The sequence below is a fragment of the Zeugodacus cucurbitae genome, chromosome 3 (genome assembly GCF_028554725.1).
Source record: "Zeugodacus cucurbitae isolate PBARC_wt_2022May chromosome 3, idZeuCucr1.2, whole genome shotgun sequence".
Classification (NCBI taxonomy): domain Eukaryota; kingdom Metazoa; phylum Arthropoda; class Insecta; order Diptera; family Tephritidae; genus Zeugodacus; species Zeugodacus cucurbitae.
In genome coordinates, this window is record NC_071668.1 from 37623350 (window position 1) to 37642720 (window position 19371).

A 19371-nucleotide genomic window follows, 5' to 3' on the forward strand; every position below is an offset into this window, starting at 1 on the left:
CAAAAACATTTTCATTCACCAACGCAGGCGCACATTCACTTGGCAAAGTTTCTTCATTCATAAAAGCAGCGCCATACACATCTCCCCGCACATGCCATAAACTAAAGATTTTTCTAATGTTCCCTCTAGAATGAAAAGCCGCAAAAACCTGGGGACAAAAGTGGCAACATAGCCCTTAAGTCAAGTTAAAATATTTTTCAGCAAAAATTCTGAGGCTCGCAAAAATTTATGTCGATATGTTTGCATGCACATACATATTCATACATATTTACGACAAGCCGATTTTCTACGCAATTTTTCGACACATCGAGCTTTACAGGGCCGTTACAAGTGATCCCGCCGTAATACTATTTGCGCTATATATATATTGAGAATTATTGAAGTATTAATTGGTTATCTATATAATTAAATGCATTTGAATATCTACCAACATATTAAGTCATATTTTGAATAAGCGAAGTTATAAAAAACCATGGCAATAACAAAGTATTTAAAACTCCAAAAATTTTGGTTTTTAAAACGCTTTTCTATTAATTTATCAAAATAAAATCGAATATTAAAGTTGCGTGAATTTGTGTCTGTTTTGTTATTTTTAATTATTTTATAGTATTATTTTTTTATTAATTTTAATAATTTTATTTTAAAAATTTTGATATCTATACTAATATTATAAAGCTGAAGAGTTTATTTGTTTGTTTGTTTGAACGCGCTAGTCTCCGAAACTACTGGTTAGAAGTGAATAATTATTTTTGTGTTGGATAGTCCATTTATCGAGGAAGGCTATAGGCTATATAGCATCATCATCAATGTGTAAAAAAGTATATTACTTTGTTTCTAATAGTTTCACAGTAATTAATCCCTTTTTGTTTTCATGTAGGTTATTAATTAAATTTTCTACTCGACTTGCACTCCTGCTCTCTGAGAGCACTCATCAGCATCTCGGTATAAGGTAGCTGTGGGACGGCATATCAAACTCCTTACGTACAGCTGCAACCGAAACCATTGGTTTTCGGAAAAGCCAAAAAACAGCTGGTATGACGAGGATTGTCGTCTCGCAGTGGAGAGAAAACAGACTGCCTACCTCGCAATGTTGCGATCGACCGCAACACGAACGGGATGGGAAAGATACCGAGAGCTGAAGAGACGCATTTGCAGACAAAAAAAGAAAGAGGCCGAAATGCGTGAGTATGAAGAGCTTGACAAGCTGGCCGACAGGGGTAATGCTCGAAAATTTTACGAAAAGATCCGGCGACTAACTGAAGGTTTCAAGACCGGAGCGCACTCCTGTAGGACCCTCAGAGGTGTTCTAGTTATTGATGACCAGAATATACTGAGTTTGTGGAGGGAACACTTCTCCAGCCTGCTGAATGGCAGTGAAAGTACAACAACAGGAGATGGCGAACCCGATTCCCCAATCGACGACGATGGAGCAGATCTTTCCCTTTTTGTTTTCATGTAGGTTATTAATTAAATTTTCTACTCGACTTGCACTCCTGCTCCTTTAAAGCTGCTTTCGACAGCACGAAAAGGGGCTGCCTTTATGCCGCGATGTCTGAATTTGGTATCCCCGCAAAACTAATACGGCTGTGTAAGCTGACGTTGAGCAACACCAAAAGCTCCGTCAGGATCGGGAAGGACCTCTCCGAGCCGTTCGATACCAAACGAGGTTTCAGACAAGGTGACTCACTCTCGTGTGATTTCTTTAATCTGATGCTGGAGAAAATAATAAGATCTGCAGAGCTAAATAGAGAAGGTACAATCTTCTACAAGAGTGTACAGCTCCTGGCGTACGCCGATGATATCGATATCATTGGAAACAACACCCGCGCCGTTAGTTCTGCTTTTTCCACACTGGATAAGGAAGCGAAGCGTATGGGTCTGGTGGTGAACGAGGACAAGACGAAATATCTCCTGTCGTCAAACAAACAGTCAGCGCATTCGCGTCTTGGCTCCCACGTCACTCTTGACAGTCATAACTTTGAAGTTGTAGATAATTTCGTCTACCTGGGAACCAGCATTAACACCAATAACAATGTCAGCCTGGAAATCCAACGCAGAATCACTCTTGCCAACAGGTGCTACTATGGACTAAGTAAGCAATTGAAAATTAAAGTCCTCGCTCGACGAACAAAAACCAAACTCTACAAGTCTCTCATCATTCCCGTCCTACTTTACGGTGCAGAAGCGTGGACGATGTCAACATCCGATGAGACGGCACTAGGAGTTTTCGAGAGATAGGTTTGGCGGAAGATTTATGGTCCCTTAAACATTGGCAACGGCGAATACCGCAGAGGATGGAACGATGAGCTGTATGTGTTATTCGACGACATAGACATAGACCAGCGAATAAAAAGACAGAGGCTACGCTGGCTAGGTCATGTTGTCCGAATGGATGAAAGTGCTCCAGCTCTGAAAGTATTCGATGCAGTACCCGCTGGTGGAAGCAGAGGAAGAGGGAGACCTCCACTCCGATGGAAGGATCCAAGCTTCGCTTGGAATAACCAATTGGCGCCAAACTGCCAGAAGGAGGTATGCGTGGCGCGCTGTTTTGGACTCGGCTATAACCGGCGTAAGCGGTGTCTACGCCAGTCAAGAAGAAGAAGGTTAGTTTACCTTATTTTCGATTTACGGTAATTCTTTTGACATAATATTCAGTTTACGTAAATACCAAATGCAGGTAAAAATAATTAGGTTCCTGATTATTAATCTTACATTTCTTTTTTCTACATCCTTTTTATTCATTTTCTACGTTCTTTCTTTAACACTATAATGCCTAAAACTCAGCTTTCTCGGCAGACTGCTACTACAAAGCGACTGTGACAAAATATTGAGTTTCTTTTGACATAATATTCAGTTTACGTAAATACCAAGTGCAGGTAAAAGTAATTAGGTTCCTGATTATTAATCTTACATTTCTTTTTTCTACATTATTTTTATTCAGTTTTTACGTTCTTTCTTTAGCACTATAATGCCTAGAAAAAGAACTCAGCTTTTTCGGCGGCTGCGAGTTTTGCGCAGCAATGGAACTGAGGATGAGAATATGCATAGGTTGGGTACTCAACGAGCAATCAGTGAACAAAACCGTGCTAGGGAATCGAGCGTTGAACGTTCGCAGCGTCTCGCCTCACAAAATTTCCGAAATTTGGCGTACCGAATCAAGCGCTGAACGATCTCAACGTTTGGCCCCACAGAATTCCCGAACTTTGGCTAGCCGTGATCGGGAATCAAGCGCTGAACGTTCTCAACGTTTGGCCTCACAGAATTCTCGAACTTTGGCTGGCCGCAATCGGGAATCCAGCGCGATCCCATGGATTAGCACAGCAAAATGCCCGATCAGCAATGAATAGAACTCGCAGGCAACGAGTTCAGTGCAGTAATTTATTGAATGCTGCGTTTATTTATGATTGCACCCTTGACTATACTGTTATTGAATAATATTGATATTGGTAGAATGGATAAAATTTGCAACTTATGTTAAGCAAAAAAATGGGCGGCGGAAGCTCCTGGACTGTGTTGTAGTGGTGGCAAAGCAAATATACCTATAATTCCGCAAACCTACATCAGTTTTAAAAGAACTGATATCAGGCTCATATCATCATCAAAACATTTCTTAAATCACTCAAGACAATATAATACACTATTTCAGATGACTTCATTTGGTGCCAAAGAAATTCGTGAGGGAAATTTTCTGCCCACTTTTAAAGTCCAAGGGCAAGTTTATCATTTGATCGCTGACTTACTTCCAGCTGAAAGGGCAGAACCCGAATTTTTGCAAATATATTTTGTTTCTTTGTGTGGATAATCGTCGGGTAGTTCCCTATAATCCAGTGCTATCACGAATTTTCAATGCACACATTAACGTAGAGTTTTGTCAATCGGTCAAAGCTATTAAGTACATCTGTAAGTATATTCATAAAGGATCTAATCAAGCCACATTTTCGTTACAAATGAATAACGATGAAGTAGAAAGATACCTAAATGGTCGCTATATAAGTTCCTCGGAAGCATTCTGGAGAATTTTCCAATTTTCTATTAATGAACCTTTTCCGGCAGTAGTTCATTTGGAAAATGGACAAAGAGTTTATTTTTATAATAACGAAAATCTCCATGATCGTGTTAACAATCCTTCATCAACAACACTTACAGCGTTCTTTGATCTTTGCAGAAGCGACGATTTTGCAAAAACCCTTTTATATCACGAAGTTCCTCAGCATTACGTGTGGCAAAGAAATTCATTTTCTAGAAGAAAACGTGGGCAAGATGTTGAAGGATATCCCGGTGTAAAAAAAGACACAACTTTAGGCCGTGTTTAAAACATTCATCCTTCTTTCATTTGCGACAAATCCCTAACTGATTTTGGGCTTCCTGCATCAAAAAGAAATTATTCGCTTTTGAACCCGTTAGAAGTAGCATTGCGAAAACCATATGATATAAATGAATTAAATGAGTATATTATTCAAAATGAACCAAGATTGGTTAATGACCAGGTGACAGCGTATAATGGTGTTCTGCAAAGTGTTCGTTTCAATGAAGGAATATTTTTTTTTTTTGGTTGCTCCCGGTGGGACCGGCAAAACCTTCATTACTAATCTTATATTAGCAAAAGTAAGGTCTCAGGGACAGCTAGCCTTAGCAGTAGCGTCGTCAGGTATCGCTGCAATTTTATTAGCAGGTGGACGCACAGCTCATTCCACTTTTAAACTACCCCTAACTGTTTCTTTAGAGAAAGATAGCGTGTGCTCTATACGTAAAAATGGCCCTTTGGGAAAAGTTTTACAAGATGTCAGTTTAATAATCTGGGACGAATGTACCATGATCCATAGAGCTCACGTAGAAGCTCTAGACAGAACTCTTAGAGATCTTAGAAGCTGTAATAAAAGTGGGATTACTGTTATGTTTGCTGGGGGCTTTCGACAAACTTTACCCGTAATACCTCATTTTCAAAATAAAATTGGAATTGACCGCGATTTAGGAGTAAGAGTAGTTAACATTGAGGACCACATTTTCTTGATCCATTACATTATCAATAGATGTGTATGTGACTATATCTCCTTCAAGTTTATTTAAAATTATGTCATTAATTTCGTCCACGCCACTGTTTCTCGCCGCCAATATTGCCCTTTGACACATCCATTGGTGATCTTTATTTTTTATTTCGCTGATGTCAGGATAAACTTTTAATATTAATTCCTCAATGTTACCTATTCTTACTCCTAAATCTCGATCAATTCCAATTTTATTTTGAGGTATTTTCCCGTCTCCTGCTAAACGTAATTTTGAAAGGAAAGTTATACTACCTCCACCCAAATGGGCTCTCATATTTATCGATAATTTTAAAATATTGTAATGGATTTCCAAAATCTGTTGTTTACTCTAAAACTCTACCCTGAGTTCGATCACTGGATTGTCAAATAAAAGTCACACTTTATTGGCTATACACTATCTTTATTTCTAATTCCTTATAACTTAACACTTTAGTACTCAATACTCTACTTTACAACTCTAACTTATAACTTGTTTACATTTTGCTCGACAACTCTCTCCTTAGAATTGTCCTCACTTGACAACTCTCTTATCAGAACTGTGTGTTGCTGCCAGCACGGCAGCCCTTATATAGTCGATTGCTAGCATGTTATCGTCACTCGAACATTCTGGCAACTACGAATATCGATGTCTAGATAGATCTGACAAGTTATTGATTTCGATTGTCAATTGTAGTTTGTTCTGTTGCCATTTTCGTTGCAATATTTACAAACTTCCATAATGCAGAACTTTTGGGATTTTTGTTACATGGTTCTATACATTTAACATCCGATTTTTCATACAAATATAAACATTTAATACAAACATTGTATAATTTTTTAAAGTTCATACATTCGTAATTCTTGAACCATTGTGTAAAATCATTATACTTAAATAAAATAAGTTTTTATAACGTATTTTTTTCTTTTTAAAGAAAGTCAAGGTGAGTTAATGTACAGACGCGGACGAAGATAAAGACGAAGCCCAAAATCACTATTCCAAGCGGACAAAGTCGCGAGCACAGCTAGTATGTATATATATATTCTTAGCTAAAATATAAAATTACACTTTGGCATTAAAAAATTTTACTTCAATATTGATTTTAACCATTTTATCCGCAAATAAAAAACCGAATATATATATATACATATATACAAGTCGTTTGCGTATTGTATATAAGCGAATCTGTAAGCATTTACTAACATTGAAATTAATTTATCAGTTATTTTGAGCCCTCTGATGTTTAACTGTTTTGAAACACGCTTATAGAAACGAGTACCTCTTTGAAAAGCGGACCAGTGTGACAATCGGCACACGATGAATCTTCTCTATATTATACGTTCTCTGCTATATTGTAGTAGGGATCACCATTTGCATTCGAACAAAATTCGGAATACCGGTGATACACATATGGTTTCTGTAGCATACTACAATATGTACTACATGTCTATCTCAGGTATAACATTATTTTCATTATTTCATTGAATATGCATTTTCGTGCGTCTTTATTCATTTTCAATATATTAATATTAAAGGAAATATATTAGAACCTAAAAGTATTAACTTTACTGTCATTAAATAACTTAAAACATTAAATGTAATACAGAATATCAACGAACAAAACACATCGTTAATCAATTCCCACAGGCCACATTTGCCTAGCGTCTTTATTCATTTTCAATATATTAATATTAAAAGAAATATATTAGAACCTAAAAGTATTAACTTTACTGGCATTAAATAACTTAAAACATTAAATGTAATACACAATATCAACGAACAAAACACATCGTTAATCAATTCCCACAGGCCACATTTGCCTAGCGGCGGCACAGACTTCGTCAGTTTTACTTTGATCATATTCGTATCACTTTATTCATTCAGCTATACTCTTGGTGTTTTGGCTCATTTTGGTTTAGCTTGACTGAATTATTTTCTCATGAGACAATTGAGCACTTCAACGAAACGTATCAAGAGAAACTCACTCATTATTCAAACTCTCGCTTTGTGTGATGTGCATAAATGTGTTTTAGTGGGTATTAGTGTTTGATGAGCTTAGACTTATATGCACTAATACTATTTTTTATGTTACTCAACCAATGACTCAAAAAATGGAACAATTGCAGTTCTCTGATATACACCGCGTGTATTCTTATAATATATGTATACTATTCGCAGTCTTTGCATGGGAATTCGTTCGTGCCCTCGCGACAGACAAGATTGAGAGTTTTTAATATTTATTTTGTAAATGAATATTAAATGGAAAATTTATTTATTTAAATATTTCATTTGACATTTATTGATTTAATTTCTACAAAATAGGGTTATCTATATTTTCATTCAATTGTCAAAGCTTACGACGACATGTACATGTCCTATCAGTTGATGCTCTTGTTGAGGAAATGAGTGTGTTAATATTATCAGAAACTCATGTGAGCAACGAAGAAACCATTGAGATTCCAAATTTCAACTTTATAGCAAGTTTCAAAAGAGACAATCGTCCAGCAGAAGGGGGGATGCTATTTATGATCGGTCCGATGATACTATGACCACATTTTCTACAGATCATATGGAAGTACATGCGAGATATACCAGTATGTTTAGCACTAATGTTTCGAATATTGGTGATATATGTATTTCCCAATGCCATTCTAATGGAAAAACAATAATAATGGCTGCCGTTTATATTTCACCAAAACAGTCTTTACAAGCAATACGAGAGTTCTTATATTCAAATTTATTCATTTATTCTAAAGCTGCTTCCGCACTATTTATGATTACAATTAATAGAAGATTTGATCATTTTCCTATGAATTTGAGTGGAGATTTCAACATAAACTTTGCAGATGTCAAAAATCAATCATTAATTGAATTTTTATATGAAGAATTTGATTTAACGATGTCCAATGATCGCAATCTTAGCACAACAAAATACAAAACTACTATTGATGCAGTATTCACAAGATAAATAAATAGATTTAAATCAAAATTGTTCATTTCATACACTAGTTACCAAGACCTATTGTTTCAGTTTTAGAATTTGGTGAAAATCCTGATAATAATAATGAAAATGCTGATAATGATGATGTAAGAGTTGTTGAAGTTATGGATGAGAATTGATAAATTTTGTATTTACTAAAATTTAATCATTTAAATAAAACCAATTCCTTCGAATATAGTTTCTATATTATAATACTTCATGTCCATTCAAAAAGTGCCCACATTGCTTTGATAAACTTGATTTTTTATGTACAATTTCTCATGTCGCGAGCGCACCTAACAATGCTCACCCAAAAAAGTGCCCAACGCGCCATAAGTTCAAGTTTTCACTTCTGCGTGCACTCCCAGAGTGCAGCCCCACTCGGTTCTAATATATGTTTGTTTATAACTGGATTTTTATTTGTATTTTTATTCATGTTGTTCAATATATAATCAGATACACTAATCGACATATGTAGATGGAAATTCAAACAAACTCATAAATTTGTTAAATGATAAAACAATGCTTATGAATTGTTAACATTGGTGAGTTATCGAAAATGAAATGGAACGTATAGTTAATATATATTGCTAGTATATAATTATATATCTATTTAATTTTTAAATGTATGTTTTCAACTTTATAACATACATACATGGATATATGTGTATATACATATATAAGGTGCATATATACTTTCCTATAAGTTCGCAAAAGATTTATTGAAATGAATGTGTATATACCATAAGTAGTAAAAAATGTGGTGACGACATACAATACGAAAGAATGAGTAAATCGTGAATAGTAATTTCATCGCACATTTGTAAACTTTCACTTCACATGTACTATCATCATTCCGTCGTCAAACTAGCAGCAAAACAACATTAAGGCAGATTTGTGTTGGATGAAAAATTTGGTTGCATTTAAAGCAATTTGTGTATATAACATTTAGAGACAATAGTGTTTTAAAGATATTTTGTTTTCGTAGTATACATATGTACATATGTATTTATTTGTTCTCTAACACATGTTAAACAATGAATGAAATATTCTTAATACAAAAATTCATTTGCCAAAATACACCTTTAAAAACTTTTCGCTTACTTTGCGCATGCACTGAACTAAGACGTCATTCGGTGCATTTTTGTTACTAGCAGCAGTAAATGCACGTAACCGTGGACACAAATATGACGTAATTCGCAATATAAACGTAATTGATTGAATACCCTTCATGGATAGTAAACACAAAGTGTTTTGTTCTGTATATAATTTAAGAGTACGCAGTTCTTATAACTACTGACCAAGTCAAGTCCAATTGGAACTAGGATCAAACATTTTTGAACAAAATTCATTTCACAATTATACCTATATATAGGATATCTATCTGTATAGATATACAATATATTAGGGTATATAGTAGCACATGGATTCCACATTTACTAACGTATACATATACATAAGATAGGTTCGCTTTAAAATACGAACACGATTTGTGACGTATTTACGTTTCACACCTCTAAACCCTGCATTTCAGGTTTAAATGTATTCGATGAGCTGTACAAAGAGCTCATCAAACTTCTTTATTAGCAATTGAGTGTGCATCGAAGACGTCATGAATTTTTGCGACGCTTACAGTTATACACATAGATAAAGTGCAGTGCAGTCGATGCAACCAATTATTGAAATATTGTTCTGTTGAATAAAATAATTGCGATTAAAAAAGTTAGTATACAAGTTTTTGAAGCTACAAATATAGGCAAAATACATTGAAATCATGTGTAAAGTATATTATACATATATAAAAAAAAAAAATATTAAGAGCAAAATGTTTTATAAAAAGGAAGTGTAAATTATGAAAATATGAAGGAGATCATCCCGCAGTGACATTGTTTTGTTTACAAAACCATATTAGTGAATTTTTATTGGCTATAAAAATAAATAATTTCTTAGAAAAAACCAAGCAAGTACATATATCTTCTCCATTTATGGACATGTTAACTAATTTAAAAAAGTTATACACATATTAACTAATTATTACAACAACAAATCATATATATATGTAAATTAATATTTTTTTATATGCAGCATCTTATTAATTTTGGTAATAATTAAAACTATCTAAAATAGTTAAATAAGATTAAATTATTTTTTATTTATCAAAAGTAGTTTACATAGACAATTCCCTGATCTGAATATCAAAGTTAAATGAACAGACATTGGCAACTTTGGTATTGTTGGCAATATTAAATGTGTTTTTTTATACTCTCACAACATGTTTTTTTGGTTTTGGTTAGGTTTTTTGTACACACACATAACTACTAACGTTATATAAACCAAACTTACTATGGACTAGTGCCGACTTATAGGTAAAATTATGTGTTATCTTAATAAAATAACTATTTTACTGACATAACTGGTTGTGTAAACTATTTCCCTTCCCTCTTATTAAATTAATTTCCTTTTACATTTTATTATTAGGTCTACAACTTTGCTACCGCCGTTTTTTTTTTGTAAATTTAAGGATTTTTTTGTATAAAAACACACAGGTTACAAATGTCGATGAGCCCCAACTTTGGTATTGTTGGCAATATTAAATGTGTTTTTTTATACTCTCACAACATGTTTTTTGGTTTTGGTTAGGTTTTTTGTACACACACATAACTACTAACGTTATATAAACCAAACTTACTATGGACTAGTGCCGACTTATAGGTAAAATTATGTGTTATCTTAATAAAATAACTATTTTACTGACATAATTGGTTGTGTAAACTATTTCCCTTCCCTCTTATTAAATTAATTTCCTTTAACATTTTATTATTAGGTCTACAACTTTGCTTCCGCCGTTTTTTTTTTTTTGTAAATTTAAGGATTTTTTTGTATAAAAACACACAGGTTACAAATGTCGATGAGCCCCAGCCACACTTTTCTTGGAATTAAAAAAGAAAAGCAAAAATTCCCGCAAATGTCGAGAATTCGGCTCAATCTTATTCTCAGTTGAGAATAAGTTTGGGATGCAAACAGATCTCTACAAATATTTTTTTGAGTTAATGTTGACACAAATGGCCAAGATCGATATAAAACGATTTAATCGACCAGTGCTTGACCCTAGAGACATTCCTGCATATGTCGAAAATTCGGCTCAAAAAGTGGCATTTTCAGTTGAGAATAAGTTTGGGATGCAAACAGATTTCTACAAATATTTTGTTGGGTTAATGTTAACACAAATGTCCACGATCGATATAAAAAAAAAAATATATATATGTATATTTTTATTAGGATAACACAAAATTTTACCCATATATTCGGCATAAAGTCCAATAGAAAAACGGAAATCATTATATATATGTAGTACATAAGCTGAGATAATTCCTAAACCGATTTCACTCATTTTCATCACCAACATACATTATATCTAAGATTATATGCTCACTTAATTTGGCTAAGATATTTCACATATTAACCACTTGACGTATCAATTCGCTTCCAACTGTTCGCACTCAACTTGCACTAAACAAACCAGTTTTTATGCTTACGAACAGTCGCAAAACGAAACGAAATGTGAATGCATGTAATAAAACTATTTATTTTAGATTAGATGTTGTGCACGGAATATCTGAGAGATTTACCCGATATTTTCGGTGAAAAATTACCATAAAGCACTGAGTTCTTCATATTCGATATCCGGTGCATTGAAGAGTTATGTCAAATTTCGATAGGTTTTTCACTAGTAGTATTTGTGTATTAAGTCATAAGGAAAGTAGGCGTGGTTGTGAACCGATTTCACCTATTTTTTGTCCGTGTTGGGTGTCAAGAAAATATTATATACTCATAAGTGGGCGATGCAACGCCCATTTTCCATTTTGTAAAAAAATCTGAGTGCAGCTTTCTTCTGCTATTTCTTCTGTTAAATTTAGTGTTTCTGACGTTTTTCGTTAGTGAGTTAACTCACTTTTAGTAATTTTCAACCTAACTTTTGCATGGGAGGTGAGCGTGGTTATTATCCGATTCCAACTATTTTCATGGTGTATGGCGGCGTACGTAAGGGAACCGACTGCCGAAAGTTTGGTTTATATAGCTTTATTGGCTTACGAGATATATACAAAAACCTTATTTGAGGGCGGGGCCACGCCCACTTCCCCAAAAAAATTACATCAAAATATGGTCCTTACTAGGACGATCCTCTGTACCGAATTTTAGTTTTATAACTTTATTAATGGCTTAGTTATGACACTTTATGTGCTTTCTGTTTTCGTAATTTTGTGTTCGTGGCAATGGTCTAGTGATGAGCGATATTGCTATTTTTGAATCACTGTGATTTCAGTGAGTGACCATATTTCGGGCCCCGGCGAAGTCGATCAGCCTCAGACCGTTTGGTGATGTTTCGTCATGGAGGCTGAATTTTCCGACTGTTGTGCCAAAGACACCTTCTTTACCCACCCTAGCGTTGAAATCGCCAAGCACGATTTTGACATCGTGGCGGGGGCAGCGCTCATAGGTACGTTCTAGGCGCTCATAGAAGGTATCTTTGGTCACATCGTCCTTCTCTTCCGTCGGGGCGTGGGCGCAAATCAGCGATATGTTGAAGAACCTCGCTTTGATGCGGATTGTGGCTAGACGTTCATCCACCGGAGTGAATGCCAGGACTCGACGACGGAGTCTCTCTCCCACCACGAATCCCACACCGAATTTGCGCTCCTTTATATGGCCGCTGTAGTAGATGTCACAAGGACCCACCTTCTTCCGTCCTTGTCCCGTCCATCGCATTTCTTGGATTGCGGTGATGTCAGCCTTTACTCTTACGAGGACATCAACCAGCTGGGCAGAGGCACCTTCCCAATTAAGGGTCCGGACATTCCAGGTGCATGCCCTTAAATCATAGTCCTTTATACGTTTGCCGTGGTCGTCATCAAAAGGGGGGTTTCTCATCCGAGGCCTGTGTTTCTTATTCACTGGTTATTCGTTTTTATGTGGTGGGTCCCAAGCCCTACGCACAACCGCATAAGCGGGTCAGTGATTGCTATTTTTAAATCACTGTGATTTTATATTGCTATTGTGATCACAACAAAAAAACGAATTTATGAGAATTTATACTCCACATTTTTTTTTCATTTTTTACATTTACATTTTTATTAATTTTAACAATATCCAAAATTTACCTGCTTTTGTAATCACTATTAACTAATTAATAAATTTTGGGTACATTTAACTGCTTTTGTAATCACCGTATCCAAAATTTTAAAAATCACAACTAAAATATCTACTGTGATCACTGAACAGTGATTGCTGCTTTCGAACTGATATTGTTACTAAACAGTGATTGCTACTTTCGAACTGATATTGTTACTAAACAGTGATTGCTACTTTCGAACTGACATTGTTAGTAAACAGTGATTGCTCCTTTCGAACTGATATTGGTACTAAACAGTGATTGCTACTTTCGAACTGATATTGGTACTGAACTGTGATTGTTACTTTCAAACTGATATTGTTACCAAACAGTGATTGATACTTTCGAACTGGTATTGCTACTGAACTGTGATTGTTACTTTTCGAACTGCTATTGTTACAGTGCTCGAATTAGAATCACTGAACGCTATTCCCACAATGATCGAATTAGAATTACCGAACTGTTATTGCTACAGTAATCGAATTAGAATTACTGAACTCTTATATGTAATGTGATTGAACAAAAGCACTGAACTTCTCTATAGCTACTATGATCGATCTCAAATTACTGAACTGAAATTGCGATTGTAAATCACTGATATTTACAAAAATTGATCACAGTTGTTATATGTGATTTTTCAATCACAGTGAAAAAATCACCAGTAGTGAAATATCGCTCATCACTACAATGGTCCGATTTTGCGAAAGCAACCCATCTCACGGTTCCAAGGAACATGTGTACCAAGTTTTGTAAAGATATCTCAATTTTTACTCTAGTTATCCGTTGCACGGACGGACGATCAGACAGACATTCGGATTTTGACTCGTCTCGTCATCCTGATCATTTTGATTTATATAACCCTATATCTAACTCGTTTAGATTTATGACTACAAACAACCGTTATGTAAATAAAACTAGAATACTCTCTTAGCAACTTTTGTTGCGACAGTATAAATATGTGGAGGATTACAGGGGTCCTATTCTGCAACTCGACTCGAAAATGAATTTCCTCGAACTCGAATGTTTTGAATTCAGTAACTCTATTTTCGAATTTTCTATCCTTCTTTCGAATAGTGAATCCGAATTACGAATACTTGCAGTTATGTAATTCGAATGTAATTGACAAATGTACTCGAGTTTCCAATAGTGATGAGCGATATTTCACTACCGGTGATTTTTTCACTGTGATTGAAAAATCACATATAACAACTGTGATCAATTTTTGTAAATATCAGTGATTTACAATCGCAATTTCAGTTCAGTAATTTGAGATCGATCATAGTAGCTATAGTAGCTATAGAGAAGTTCAGTGCTTTTGTTCAATCACATTACATATAAGAGTTCAGTAATTCTAATTCGATTACTGTAGCAATAACAGTTAAGCAATTCTAATTCGATCATTGTAGGAATATCGTTCAGTGATTCTAATTCGAGCACTGTAACAATAGCAGTTCGAAAAGTAGCAATCACAGTTCAGTAGCAATACCAGTTCGAAAGTATCAATCACTGTTTGGTAACAATACCAGTTCGAAAGTAACAATCACAGTTCAGTACCAATATCAGTTCGAAAGTAGCAATCACTGTTCAGTACCAATATCAGTTCGAAAGGAGCAATCACTGTTTAGTAACAATATCAGTTCGAAAGTAGCAATCACTGTTTAGTAACAATATCAGTTCGAAAGTAGCAATCACTGTTCAGTGATCACAGTAGATATTTTAGTTGTGATTTTGATAATTTTGGATACGGTGATTACAGAAGCAGTTAAATGTACCCAAAATTTATTAATTAGTTAATAGTGATTACAAAAGCAGGTAAATTTTGGATATTGTTAAAATTAATAAAAATGTAAATGTAAAAAATGAAAAAAAAAAATGTGGAGTATAAATTCTCATAAATTCGTTTTTTTTATTGTGATCACAATAGCAATATAAAATCACAGTGATTTAAAAATAGCAATCACTGAAATCACAGTGATTCAAAAATAGCAATATCGCTCATCACTAGTTTACAAATTTCATGTGTTTCTGACACAATGTTTTTTGTGCTAAGCCTGCAAACCAGTCTTGCCCTATTTAATGCTGATTACTTCCTTGGCCAAGGAATTCTCTTATTAGCACGGTTAGATCCTCAGTTATGCATTGCAGACACAATTAAAGGCTTCCTTGGAAAGTCTAAAGTTTTGTATGAAGCTATAATCCCAAGTGCAAAAACAGTTTATAACCGAACATACATAATACATATGCACATAATAAATAACCAATTTGTCGATAATTCCATAATATTATTCCTTTTCTCAATAATTTCCAAGTTCTCCACCCAAAATGCAACGGAATCCATCGTTTTCAGAAAAAAATCGCATTATTTAATGTTATATTTACATTTAGCATTCGAAGATTCTGCCACAGTGGTACAACTTTCGAATATTTTAAAGCTTAATTCGATTTTTTTAGAGAATGCCAAACCACATCCAAGTTGAATATTAAATTCGAATAGAATTAACTTTCGAATCGCGGTACAGAATAGGGCCCCTAGAATAATAAAAGATGTGTAACACCAGAGTCTACTGAATAATAAAGAAATATATTCATTGTTTAATTTGGGTTATATTATATTTACAATAATACACTACACTACGTACCTCTACCTGTAGCTGTGACATTTATTGGGAAGTGAAAAATACATACATATATTTATTTTTGTTGACAATTGTCTGATTATACAGATTAAGGTGACAATGGGCGAAATCGCCCATGCATACTTTTCATTTATTTTATTAATTACCGTCATATTATCTCTGCTATTTTTAATAATAATCACAAGGACTACTCTATTCCCGACTAGATCTGAAATGATTTCTAAACATGAATAAATTCAACAGAGAAGATGTAATAATGTTATGATAATAAAATTTGTTACAGGGGATAAAACTAAAGAGCCCATGTTGACAACTACAAAAAGTCCGATTTCAGCCATTTTTAGACGAACGATGCCGCACTAGAAATTGAGTATCTGAGCAAAGTTTTGTTTCGATATAATCAGTTGTGCTAAATTAATACAGTGGAACTTCTCTAAATCGAATCACCATAATCCACAAAAAAAACTTCGAGTTAAAGAATTTTCATTAAAACATGAAGTTTTTAAAAGCTGTAAAATATAAATCTATACACATTTTTATATATTTATTTTGCATAACGTATGTACATAATACTTTATTAAATGTAGTATTATGTAATTTTGTTCGTTGCAGTTTGCTTTTGTTTGGCTGTACGTCTGTATCCCATGACTTTGTTACATGATTTATGCAATCCATAAATATAATATCATATTTTTTGTTAGCCGATATATCTTTTAAAATACTGCCTCGATAGTAAAATTTTAAAATTTTTATCATCCCCTGGTCGAAAAGTTCGATTTATGAAATGAATTTTGTATGTAATTTTGCTTCTATTGCCATTTCAATAGTTCGAGTTATGGAGAACTTCGAGTTATAATAGTTCGAGTTATGGAAGGTAATTTGTATGAAATTTGATTTCTAAACGACTTATAGAAGTTCCACTGTATATTGTAAAGTGAACGAATTGGATAAGTTTCAATATCAATCAATTCAATTCAATTTTACTTCAATTGCCATTTCAATAGTTCGAGTTATGGAGAACTTCGAGTTATAGTAGTTCGAGTTATGGAAGGATTTGTATGAATTTTGATTTCTAAACGCTATTGCCAATTCAAAAGCTCGAGTTATGGCGATCTACGGCTTATAGAAGTTCCACTGTATATTGTAAAGCGACCTAATTGTATAAGTTTCAATATTGTGTTATAAAGGAAGCAGGTTGTGATCCGATTTAATATAATTTTTGAACCATAAGTGGGCGACGAAAAAGAGGACAATTCTATGACATATTGGATACAAAAAAGTCGCATGCTGCACAGTTCACCCAGTTCACGTGATAGAAGTGAATACATTTTTACCGATTTATTGAGAGTGGGAGAACGAGAAAGAATGAGAGAGTGAGTTTTGTACATATTACAGGGATAATCGAAATAAAAATATGTGGTATACAAATTTAATATTTCATTTAGAGCTGCACCGAGCGGGGATTACTGTATTTTAGAAAAATCCCAATATGAAAGCTATGAAAGTTTGCGTCCAGAGTTCTTCCAATGCAGTATATTTTATTTTTTTGCCCCTGAATAATATTGTATATACTATATAGTCCCTAGCTAAATATTAAAAATTTTGGACACCTATTTTATATTTTTTTCTTTTAATGAAAATATAGCAATTGGTTAAATTTCTCGTGAACTCAATCAATTAGACTGTGCAATTCGAAACATGAATATATGCCAGAATATTCCCAGAAGAACACGTGTTGACTTTTGTTTTTTAAATGTCCCCTTCATTTCTCATGATTTCGTTCTTCGAATTGTGCTTGCATTTTGCAAAGAATTCATTGACAATTGGTTTTTTGTTGTTTTTGCTTATTTGAGGCCTATCTTATGTTTTTGTTTTAACTTTTGTTGTTTTTTTAACATCTTATATTACTATATATGTATATCTTATAATAAGACTTTAAAAGAAAAATCTTAAAAAACTAAACCTTTGTTAAAGAAATTAAATGTCGAAGTAATTTTTTGTATCAATTGTATTTTTCAAAGTATTAGTTGACAAACTGTATAAGGTTCAAAGTGAAGCACACGAGCCACTATCAAACACCAAATCGATTTTAAAGCATGCGCTTTCAAGAGATCCATACTAAGGGTTCCGAAATGGAATTAGTAAATATGCAAAGCAAGGCATATCCTGCATCGCCTATAGATGATAAATTTATAAATAAATGTTTCAAATATCAAACTTATTTCAACATATTGTAACGAACATGACACCAGAACAAACTAGAATTGACAATCGAAATAACTTGCCAGATGTATTTAGACATCGATATTAGTAATTGCCAGAATGTTCGAGTGGCGATGTATCGCTTACAATCGACTATATAAGGGCTGCCGGACTGGCTCAAACACACTGTTCTGATAAGAGAGTTGTCGAGTGAGGACAATTCAAAGGAGAGAGTTGTCGAGCAAAGTATAAACAAGTTATATTTTAGAGTTGTAAAGTAGAGTATTGAATACTAAAGTGTAAAGTTATAAGGAATTAGAAATAAATTTAGTGTATAGCCATTAAAGTGTGACTTTTATTTGACAATTCAGTGATCGAACACAGGGTAGAGTTTCAGCGTTAACGACAGATTTTAGAAATCCGTTACAGTATGTATACCTAATAATAAAAAGATGACATATTGAACACCGCAGAATCATGTGTATGATGATGTAGCGAACTCTCATTTAATTATCACAAACTAGTCAATTATAATACAGTGATCCCTAGGGGATCTCCAACGGCAGTGAGAACAGGATAGTTTTGTGAAGCGTTTAAATGTAATCTAATCACTTCGTTTTCTGTCAGAACATGATAGAAGTGCCTTTTCCGCTTAAAAGCCTTTAATATTTATGTCACAAAAAAAATGTTTGCAATTTTCTTCTTTTTCCTAAGTGCCTCTTTTTTTAAGTGCCTTTTAATAATTTTTTCATTGAATGCGTTGAATATTGTTAAAGGAAAACATATACATACATATTTTTGTAATGTTTTTTTCATATACATATATAGTTATTAATAAGTATTTTTGTTATTAATAAGAAATAAATGTGACTTTCATTCTAAGGGAAAAAATAGCAGATCGAAGTATTTGAGAAAAAGTTTGGTAAGTACATAGAGGCACTTAAGCGGGATTCATTTAAGTGTCTCAAAAGTCTTGCATGTTAAGGAGGGGCACTTAAGCGGGGATTACTATAATGCAAATAAGCCAATAAGCAACTTCAAACTATTTTCATTTCAAACACTTTCTATCATCGTATTTAACTAAAATATCCTTTGCGGTTGTAGTACAAAGTTCATTTTTAGGGCCCACAGTTTTAATACCTACTACGCTTGGTATTCCACTTTTTTTCAAAAAAGTAAATTTTTGTTTTCGTTTATCGTCTTCTGTGTATATTATTGATATCGAGTCCTTACATACTTATTCTTCTAAGCATTTAAAAACTTCAGCTAGTCCTAAAGTAACGGTAGTTTGTCAAAGAGCAATATTATTCTCGTTTCCTACACTTAGTTGAGCACAGAACCTTGGAGTAGCAGATAACTTA

The 19371-nt window shown here is 33.9% G+C and overlaps 1 protein-coding gene across 12 annotated transcripts in view; it reads left to right on the forward strand.

Annotated features, from left to right (window-relative positions):
• Nucleotides 1-3719: 3719 nt before the first annotated feature.
• Nucleotides 3720-19371, forward strand: part of LOC105220378 (probable nuclear hormone receptor HR38) — a 319583-nt gene continuing 303931 nt past the window's right edge. For 3 of the 12 annotated variants that reach the window (XR_008470546.1, XR_008470547.1, XM_054227793.1), the window contains exon 1: nt 8571-9724. The gene's annotated coding sequence lies outside the window, so the exon portion shown is untranslated. The other 9 variants (XR_008470548.1, XM_054227796.1, XM_054227788.1 and 6 more) reach the window with 7 other exon arrangements.